The sequence below is a fragment of the Lontra canadensis genome, unplaced genomic scaffold (genome assembly GCF_010015895.1).
Source record: "Lontra canadensis isolate GAN:19392208 unplaced genomic scaffold, GSC_riverotter_1.0 scaffold1, whole genome shotgun sequence".
In the NCBI taxonomy this organism is placed as follows: domain Eukaryota; kingdom Metazoa; phylum Chordata; class Mammalia; order Carnivora; family Mustelidae; genus Lontra; species Lontra canadensis.
The window spans coordinates 118612063-118623074 of record NW_022630995.1 but is presented as its reverse complement, the minus strand read 5'-3'; the positions used below and the strand labels follow the sequence as shown (position 1 = coordinate 118623074).

At 39.2% G+C, this 11012-nt stretch overlaps 1 protein-coding gene across 6 annotated transcripts in view; it reads left to right on the top strand.

Annotated features, from left to right (window-relative positions):
* Positions 1–11012, top strand: part of ARHGAP24 (Rho GTPase activating protein 24) — a 432308-nt gene that overhangs the window by 255007 nt on the left and 166289 nt on the right. The window contains exon 1 of one of the 6 annotated variants that reach the window (XM_032862384.1): positions 6109–6188. The exons of 4 other annotated variants lie outside the window; for them this stretch is intronic. The gene's annotated coding sequence lies outside the window, so the exon portion shown is untranslated. Of the gene's footprint in view, positions 1–6108; positions 6189–6209; positions 6234–11012 lie in introns of those variants that run through there. One more of the 6 variants, XM_032862399.1, reaches the window with a different exon arrangement.

Genomic DNA, 11012 nt, shown 5'->3' with positions numbered 1-11012 from the left:
GAAAGTGGATTAAAGACTTAAATATAAGACTAAAAGCCATAACACTTCTAAAAGAAAACATAAACAATAAACTCTTGGACATTAGTCTTAACAGTATTTTGGGGGGATCTGTCTCCTCAGGTAAGAGAAATAAAATTAAAAATAGACAATTGGGACTACATCAAAATAAAAATCTTCTGCACAGTGAAGGAAACCATCAACAAAAGAAGAAAAAAAACAAGCTACTGAATAGAAGGAGCTATTTGCAAATGTTATATCTGATAAGAGGGTAATACCTAAAATATATAAAGAACTCACAAAACTCAATACCAAAAAAACAATCTGATGAAAAAATGGGCAAGGACCCGAATAGACAGTTTTTCCAAAGAAGACATACAGATGTCCAACAGACACATGAAAAGATGCTCAACATCACTCATCATCAGGGAAATGTAAATCAAAACCACAATGGGACATCACCTCACACCTGCGAGAATGGCTAGAAAGAAGATAAGAAATAGCAAGTGTTAACAAGTATGTAGAGAAAAGCTAACTCTTGTGCACTCTTGGTGGGAATGTAAAGTGGTGTAGCCACTACAGAAAAGTGTATGGAGGTTCCTGAAAAATTAAAAGTAGAAGTACTGTATGATCCAGCAATTTTACTTCTTGGTATTTATCTGAAGAAAATGACAATACATATTCAAAAAGACATGTGCCCCCCTATATTCACTGCAGCATTATTTACAAGAGCCAAGATATGGTAAGTAATCTGTCTACCAAGAGATGAATGAATAGATAAATATGTTATTCCCCCCTTCTCTCTCTCTCTCTCTATCTTACACACACACACACACACACACACACACTCCCTGGAATATTGCATAGCCATAAAAAATATTACACAGCCATTTCCAAAAGCATGGATAGATCTAGAGGGTGTAATGCTAAGCAAATTAAGTCAGACAGAGAAAAACAAATACAGTATGATATGGAATCTAAAAAACAAAACAGACAAACAAGCAGAAACAGATTCTTGAATACAGAGAACTAACTGGTAGTTGCCGGAGGGGAGGGAGTTGGGAGATCAGATAAAATAGATGAAGGGGATTAAAAGGTACAGATTTCAATTTATAAAATATAATTAGACATGAGAACGAAAAGTAGGACATAGGGAATATAGTAAATAATAATGTAATAACTAAAAAATAATAGTAACTATAAACTCTCTGGAATTCCTTCCCCTATATTCACAAAGGGATAATATTCAGGGTTTTTCCCCCTTTATGCATACTCTTAAGAATTTCTTTTTCAAAAACCTCTTAAATTTATTTAGGAAAGTTTTCAGTAAAACCAGCATAGTGATTCTTCTCAGAGTAGAAAAGGCATTAGTAGGTACATCTTTTGCAGCCAGGAAAAATTACCATCCAATAAAAAGCAAAATTATTTTTAAAAGTATTATAAATTAAGAGGCACCTAGGTGACTCAGTTAAGTGTCTGACTCTTGATTTTGTCTCAGGTCATGATCTCAGGGTTGTGAAATTGAGCCCTACCTTGGGCTCCATGCTGGGCATGAAGCCTGCTTAAGATTCTCTCTCTCCCCCTCCTCCTCCCCCTGTCCCTCTCCACTTGCTTGAGTCCTCATGCAAGAGAGTGCATGAGCTCCCCCTCTCTCTCCTCATTCTCTCTTAAAAATACAGATAAACATAAATTAAAAATATAGTAAATTAAGACTGCTTAGGAAGTGTTCAATTTCATGACTTTAACTATATATGGAGTAAGAGACTTCACATATATATCTTTAAGTAACCACACAAAATGCCTGAAATGCTAAAAGTTTACACCTTTCAGATTACCCTAATTTTTTTTTCCTAAATGACTTTTAATGTTTTAACAGTGTTTGCTTTCTATGGCTAATAGGTATTATGGGGAGTTGTTTCAAAGGCCTAAGGAAAAGAATCAAATTGAAGGGAGCGGCAGGAAAAATGTGTTAGAAAAATAATTTTTCTCTTTGGTTGCAAATTAGAAACAACTCCATCCCGCTCCTCCATGAACCCAGTTCTACCCTAAGTGGGAGGGTTCCGAGGATTTCAGACGAGACCTTCTTGAGTGGGAGCTGACCACTGCCACGGGACACACCAGGAAGGCGTCATTATCAGGGAAGGCAAGAAGAGCCAAACAGAAAGCCAAAGCACCTTGACTTAACTCTCCTCACCTCTGACTAATGGTGACCTATGCTTCTAAATGCTTTCTTCTTCATGCATTTGAACTTTCTCCTTAATAAATGCTTCTAAAACTGGGATCTCCAAAACGAAGAGAAAAGAAAGTTTTGAAATCAAGAAAGTGAAAAAGCAATGTGCTTTTAGTTCCTGCTGGGCAATTAGACCCAGGCAAACACAAGCTGTGCTGCTCAAAGTACAAAATACCTTAATGGGACAGTATAAAAATTTGAAGAAAGTGCCAAAAATTGTGTTTTCATTTGTGTTGTTTCTGACGTGAGAGATAATTGAATCCTTACTGCAGTTCTGTTATGCTCTGTTGTTTCTTTTTTTGTTTGTTTGTTTGTTTGTTTTTAAACAATTCCGACTTCTTGTTTGTTCATCCTTTCTTCCTTCAGAAATAAAAGGGATTCGGGAAAGAGAGAAAGCTGGCTTTTTACTTTGCCGTATGTTATCCTTGTCATTATTGCTTCCCAATGGATTCACTCTTCTTATTTTCCTTCCTCTTTCGTTAAATACGATGGCCTGAGAACACATGGGTTGTGGGGAGTGCCAAAACACAGATTGTAAGCAAAAGTAGCAAGAAAATGACACCAAATAGCTGAAGGTCCCTGGCCTTCCTTTATGTGGTTTGGTACTTTAAAATGCTGTGTTTTAGTTTCATCATTTGGAATTTAACCTGAACAATTGAGTTTAAAGTACCTGCATTTATTCTCCCCCCACACCACTATTTATTTTGACTTACTCCTAACTTAGTGGTTCTGTTACATTTCGCTCCTCAGTAAAAATACCTAAGACAAATTCTAACTGCAAGACTTCCAAATGTATCCTTTTCTTTCTAAGGCTAGACCTGGGAAAAAGAAGGCTAGTTTTATGAAGGCATTTTGGATGGTGCACTTTGCAGATGGGAATGTTAAAAGCAGAGGCAAGGTATAATTAGACACTGCACTCTCAGAAAATATTTTGAAAATATGGAGAAGGGAGATGGAAGGCAGGAGTAGAGGGGACGGTATGAATTGGCTTGTGTGTACATTCTGGCTGGGATGGCCGCTTAGAAAGGGGAGAGTCGAAACAGACAGCATGTAGGGCTGCGGTTCAGTCTCTCCCTCTAGCTTTCCAATAAAACTGGTAGAAAGAATCTGGCATTTTATGAACATCCTCAGACCCAGGAGACTGAAAGTTATGACTCTTTCGTACTCCAAACTACAGCTGAAAAAAAATGTCTTTCCTGCTACAGTTAATAGTAAGAGATTACCTTGCTTTCTTGCAGGGATTCCTCAGGGTCTGGAATTTAAGCAAACTAAAATGCAATAATGCATTGAGTGTACGTTGAAAAACAGGGAAGTATTCTGCTATAGATGAAGAGTTGTCAATTTGAAGACAGGCAGGGACAAATAAAAAAAAAAAGAATTATTGGGGCGCCTGGGTGGCTCAGTCGGTTAAATAAAGCCTCTGCCTTCAGCTCAGGTCATGATCCCAGGGTCCTGGAATCGAGGCCAGCACAGGGCTCTCTGCTCAGCAGGAAGCTTGCTTCCTCCTCTCTCTCTGCCTGCCTCTCTGCCTACTTGTGATCTCTGTCAAATAAATAAATAAAATCTTAAAAAAAAAAAAAAAAGAATTATTGGTACATATTAGCACATTTTTTTCTTGTATCCTGCAACAGCTTTATCGTTTAAAACTCAAAATGTGTTTTTCTAAAAATTTCTACACCCTTTATGAAAAATAACTTGTCTAATAAACACCCTCAAGAAGTTTTCTTGGTAATTTGCGTTCTTGCCTTCCCGACCCTCACTATTTAAAAACCAAATGTTACTTCCTTTCTCTTTCTGAGAAAGTTGGAAATAAACAAATTTACTCTGACTATGGGACTCCAGGCCATGCTGACCTCAATCATAACTCAAGCTCTGTCACTCACCAGTCCTGTGTGCAGGCTGTTTCATTTCCTCTGGGAAGTGGGAATAGTCATGCCTACCTGGCGGGATTACTATGAGGACTGAGTGAGATACTATCCAGGAGCTTCCCGGCCCCGTGTATCTGGAGACAGGCGCTCACATTGTTAGCTCCTTTCTGATTCCCCATTAGCCTCCCTTTTTGGTTCCCCTTACCCCACAACCACCTAATCTCTAAATAATGCATGCATAATTGTCTCCATAACATCAACACCCATACCCAGAAGCATCTGTTCCTGAATGAATTCAGCACTAAATCTGGCATTGCACCCCAACCTCTCACCATGTTTAATCCCTTTAGGCACCACCTCTCCCCCTCCCCAAACACTTGAGTACACCAGGACGCCAGGTGAGCTGTGAAACCAGCCACCACAGGAGCTGAGCATTTTCTCTCTGGGTTTTAGCTGGTCTGGTTTCGTCTCCAAGACCAGATGGAGCTCTGGTTGCTCACAATTAACTGAGTCTGGACATGCAGTCGCTGCCATCAAGACCCACCACAAGGAGGGGCAGTTCAGTAAAATCTTGAACTCTATTTATAGACCACTTGAAACAAACACTGTCCTGTGAAGCCTAAGGAATCCTCCTTGAGAACACAGAAAGTAATTCACCAGTCCCAGCTCTAATGGCAATTGAAGGGAGGAAAATGCAGGAACTCCATGTCTTTCCAGTGCTCTACAATTTACAAAGCATTTAGTCCTGCTCATTCTCCCATTTCACCCCGACACTGTTCCAGGAGGTAGATAAGCAAAGGCTAGTAACAGATCCTCATTTTATAGATTACAAAACTGATGTCTAGGAGGTTGAATGAGTTGCTTGAGTTCATATGGCTGGTGAATTGGGGTGGTTGGAGATGGAGGGGAGAGGAAAGTAATAAACGAAAATTACTTTCAGTTAGTGAAATCAACCTGAACTTCATTTAATATTTATTTACCTATGAGAAAAAAATACACAGTCAAGATAAATAATGTTTCCAAAATGTACTTGCAAGCTTAAAATTGTTCCTTCTCCAATTCTGATAGGAAAACCAAAATATGAGAAATAAACACCTAGAGAGACTCTCTAGGGAAACACTTATAAACACATTTGTATCTGTCTATAACATATACATACAGAATAATCACATTTTAGGCAAGAAATGCCTTCTTGAAACCTCTCCAAATTAAAATGTGCATATGTCAAGACTCATCTTGAAAAAGATGGTAGGAATTTTTATGAGAAATTTTAATTGATTCTGCCAATCAGCTCTGAATATATACATCTTTACCATCTTTTTTACTATGGGGGTGTTTGCATAATTCCAGTGTGTGTACAAAAAGCAAGACTTCACTCAACTGCATTAGTTTATGGACCAGAAATGATTTTGCTCTATACAGAATTCTTTTATTTTGATTTTGTCCAATACTTTAATTTTCTAGGACTCCTCTTTATGCCTTGGTGCCTAGAAAGGATATGCAAAAATTTTTTGGCCTGAGAAGTATTCCTGAGGAATTTAGACTAGCTACACTAAAACTGTGTGTGTGTGTGTGTGTGTGTGTGTGTGTCTGTGTGTGTCTGTGTGTGTGTGTTTGAGAGCCTGAGAGAGATTATGGTTTAAAGAGTACTGCTGGGTTAGCAGATTGGCTCAGTGCCACTGGGGGATTTTCAGATTTACTGCTTCTCTGACTATTGTTGCTGCTCTGATTTATGGATTTCAGAATCTCTTGAAAGGCAAAGTGTCTGGAGTTTAGGGTCTTTCCTTTACAGTCCCTCCAAATCCCGTATACTCTTTTGTGCCCATGTTCACCTTGTGGCGACCTTGCAGGACTCAGCGTTTTTACCTGAGCTCAGTGGCTGGGGAGCCCACTAGTGCTGGGGAGAGGGCAGTGGTTTCCATTCCTGGGTGATGGAGTCATGAGAGAAACTGCAAAGAACCAACCGAGAGTAGGACTGGAGCCGGGCTCCAATGTGATTTGAGCAGCTCACGACCGAGCAGCTGCTCTGTCTCCCAGCCTGCAAGTTGCTGCCTGCATTTGTCACTGACCACTGAAGTGTGTGTTTGTGCAAGGTGAGAGCTGGGTGTTTGCTCATTAATCTGGAGACAGATCGCCAGGTATTGCTGTTTATTGTGTTTGATAATTTGGGGATGTTGCTATCACCACAAAGCCAGGACCTAGAGCGAGCGTGGTTTTATTTATACCCTTGGTTTCTGTCATGATCCATTCAGTTCTCCACAGCGTCCAAATGGTGGCAACGGATTGGACAGAGTGCCGTCTTACACTGAAATGTGATCAATTTAGTGCCGTTTTCTTGGAGTTTTTCCTTAATTGCTGTTGTCAATTGATAGAGCGGTTCATAGACAGAATTCCTGTGCTGATCTGAGAGCACAGGAAAACTGCTTCAGATAAAGATCTGAATTAATATTTCTGGAGTTCTGGCAGAGGTGTATTCTTTGGTTTACTCACATTTTAGTGGTTGAAACTTTGCAGAGAGCCGAGTGCCTTGGGCTCTGATCTGGTGATAAAAGTAATCTCAGAGTTTCTGGGTTTCTGCTTGTCAAAATGAAAACTGTTGCCTGGCCATTGCTGTGTGTAGTGTGTGTGTGTGCATGCGTGCATTCACATGTGTGATTACAAAAATTCTCGAGACCCAAAAGAAACCCAAATAATACTTTGCTGTATTTTAATGTATTTAGATTAGCCAAATCGGCTTATTAGGCTTTGGTTATCAGCATATTTGAATTTTGGAACTTCACATTTTGAGCACACACACAAGGGCAGTACAACTCTAGTGTGCTCTTGTCAAGGTGTGTGGGGGCGTGGGGTATGTACTCACTAGGAATCCAAAGGAATCCAAAATGTGTGCTGGGTAAGCGGACAGGCCTTAATCTTGCCTTGCTTTTTGTATGTTAGCTGCCTAACAACCTGTACAAAATATGAAGGAGATACTCTGTATTGTCATATCTAAAGAAATACACAGATTTGTATTTATGAAACACGTGCTCCGGAGAAGGGAAACATGGGAGTTTGGTATTATATAAATAGAGAAACAAAGAAATTTAAAAAGCTATCAAATTTTACAAGGAAAGAAAAAGATAATACATTAAGATGAGGAATAATTATGATGGGATACCGAAAAGTACACCAACTGCTCAAATTTTATGTCTAGTGAAAGAACAATAGCATATTTAAGGAAATTCAGAGTCAGCAGAAAGGAAGCCCAGAGCAAAAATTCTTTTTTTTTTTTTTTTAAAGATTTTTATTTATTGATTTGACAGACAGAGATCACAAGTAGACAGAGAGGCAGGCAGAGAGAGAGAGGGAAGCAGGCTCCCTGCTGAGCAGAGAGCCCGATGCGGGACTCGATCCCAGGACCCTGAGATCATGACCTGAGCCGAAGGCAGCGGCTTAACCCACTGAGCCACCCAGGCGCCCCCAGAGCAAAAATTCTTAATAAAACATGTTGTCAACCTGTCTCTGAATATACTTGTCTGTCTTAATTAGCTTGAATTCTGTTTCCAAAATTGATAGAATTTAAAAAAATGCAAATTTTTAAATTAATTTGATTAGTTTCCATTTGGGTAGATTTTTTTGAAAATAATAAAGTATAATAAGTTATATTAAAATGCAATGAACATTAAAATTGTTCAAAGCACTTCTCAACTAATATGCACTCTCAAAATCATTTGTCCCGCTTTTGCCTTATATCAGTTAAGAAGAGTCTAATATTCTAAGCTAAAATGTCACCTGTTGCTACATACACATGGTCTGCTAGTTCTTTGGACACTCTCGTCATGGTTTCTTGCTTTCAGACTATGTTAGAGCACCATGGAATGGTGAGCAGAAAACACCTGATTCTAACACTGTCATGCTTTCTATGTGAGTTAAGAGCAGCGATTGTTTTCATTTGACAGATATGGAACTTGAGGTGTACAAAGAATTGATGATTGGCCTTTCCATTCGGGAACTTATCCTACCCTGGCTTTTCTGCTGCCATAATCCAAAATATGGCTACTTCTTTATTTTTTAAAATAACATATAATATATTATTTGCCCCAGGGGTACAGGTCTGTGAATCATCAGTCTTACACATTTCACAGCACTCACCATAGCACATACCCTCCCCATGTCCATAACCCAACCACCCTCTCCATACCCCCCACCCCCCAGCAATCCTCAGTTTGTTTTGTGAGATTAAGAGTCTCTTATGGTTTGTCTCCCTCCTGATCCCATCTTGTTTCATTTTTTTCCTTCCCTACTCCCCACAACCACCCCCGCCTCTCAAATTCCTCATATCAGAGAGATCATATAATTGTCTTTCTCTGATTAACTTATTTCACTTAGCATAACACCCTCTAGTTCCATCCACGTCATTGCAAATGGCAAGATTTCGTTTCTTTTGATGGCATGGTATTCCATTGTATGTATATACCACATCTTCTTTATCCATTCATCTCTTGATGGACATCTAGTTTCTTTCCATAGTTGAGCCATTGTGGACATTGCTGCTATAAACATTCAGGTGCCCATGCCCCTTCAGATCACTACATTTGTATCTTTAGGGTAAATACCCAGTAGTGTAATTGCTGGTTGGTAGGATAGCTCTATTTTCAACTTTCTGAGGAAACTCCATGCTGTTTTCCAGAGTGGCTGCACCAGCTTGCATTCCCACCAACAGTGTAGGAAGGATCCCTTTTCTCTGCATCCTCTCCAACATCTGTCGTTTCCTGACTTGTTTATTTTGTGACTGCTTCTTTAAAGAGTTTAGCAAAACTTAATTTCTGTGACTGAAAAGATGTGATGGAGGGAGGGCCTCTGACCCTGTGAAAAGATATGACAGTATCTGCATCTCTATGATGTTTACAGTACAGTATCTTTGAATGCGGGGTCCATTTGTACACATGGTCACCCCCATGCAAAAAGACTAGAAACTTAGTCATCTATTTGATGAACTGTAATCAATGTAAACAGCCAAAAAAAAAAAAAAAGCCTTAAATAGTGTCTGCATTTATTTATTCGTTGGATAACTAGCTTACTGTCATATGCAAAGAGGTTTAAAAAGGCTTAGAGATTATAGGTACTGACCTCAAAGCGTGTGCCAGTCTGTTCAAACACATTTATTTCTTTTTTCTAGAGAGAGAGAGAGAGAGAGAGAGAGCACAACCATGGGGTGGAGGGCGGAGTGGGAAAAGGAAGAGGGAGAGAAAGAATCCTAAGCAGGCTCCATACCCAGCATGGAGCCTGATGTGGGGCTTGATCTCGCAACACTGAGATCATGCATGACCTGAGCTGAAACCAGGAGCCGGAACCTCCAGCAGCTGAGCTACCCATGCGCTCCTCAAACACATTTACTTCTATGCAATTAAGCTCTCCTAGTTAAAGGAAAAGATTAGCCTTTATTTATATATTTGATAAGCATCTCTAATTTTTAAAAAAATCTTAAATTTAACATATTATGTTCTTGGTTTTTCTCTTCCTTTTTTTGGCTTTATACTTTATTCTAGACTGTAAAATTACAAAGTATTTAATTACTGAACCTTCTTTCTTCAGACCTGTACTCAATCTCTTCAACCTGGGCAAGAAAGCAATTGTGGTTTATCTCCTGGGATGGGGAAAGACCCACCTCCCTGAGATCAAGAGAGTACTGCCCACTCTGAGCAGGAAGATGGGGTGCTTGTTGGGAAAGGATGGCTACCCAGCAGGGATGGCCGTGTCTCTTGTGCCTAGCATTTCAGCTTTTTGTGTGTTCCTTGACATCTAGTCTAGTCTGATATGAAACCTTTATCAACAATTGTTGACAGATACCAACATAGTTACACTTCCACAAAGACCTTTGGTAAATTGAGATTAAATGTGATTTGTAGTATATGGCGTTTACTTAAATTGGTATCAGTAGCTTTTATGGCTCTTTACCTTAGCATTAAGGTAATTAAGTTCTATTCTGCCTACTAACTCCATACCCCTCCTCCTCCTGGCAGGTAGTGTACATTCAGATGAAGTAATGGGCACTCACACAACTTTTAACTCTTACTTCCAGATTCCTTAGTTTTAGCCTGGGTTATCTGGGGACAAGAAACATGGAAAGTGGGGTATATGATATGATTATTCCTCTGGTAGAATATCCCTCTGAGACCACAAAATATCCTGATGGCAGCTAGGCTCCTTAGTGGGCCTCTGGACTTTAAAAACTAGGCAGCTGGAGTAAGAACATATGGCAGCAGGTGATTCTCCCTTGGAGACAGAGACAAAAAACATTGTCTGCAATCTGCTTAAGGGCTCTCATTATTTGTCTTGAATCCAGTGTCTACAAGGGAAACGGAATGCGTATAGTCTGGTTGTTAGAAGATGGATTCAAGTTGTGACTGCCTGTCATCCTTGGCCACCATGGGAAATACCCACCAACGTAACTTATCTCAAATACATATTTTATGAGCCATGCAATTCCTGCTTTTTTTTTTAAACCTTTAAATTATTTCTTCCAGGGCAGACTTCACAACTGATTCTAACGTCTACCAGGTTTTCCCTTTTAGCTACTCTCTACCATACACCACAAATAATTTTTTAATGCTAATAACCAGTTAAACTCTTCACATTCTAATAACCAAATGATCCTCATCAATATGTAATTCAAATAATCACTTCGAGACAATGTATTTACCATTTCCAAATATTTCTAATGACCAAGAAACCATCAACAGGAAATCATTGTCAAGTTTCCTATTACAGGTGTATTGGATCTTAAGGAAATGTTCAAGAATTCTACTCCAAGATAACAAAATTAATAAAAAGTGACTTTTATATGCTTTATTCTGATAGAATACTTTAAAGGTCAACCTGCCTTGAATATTTTGATGATTAAGTATAAAACACTGGAGTCTATTCCTTCCTTATTC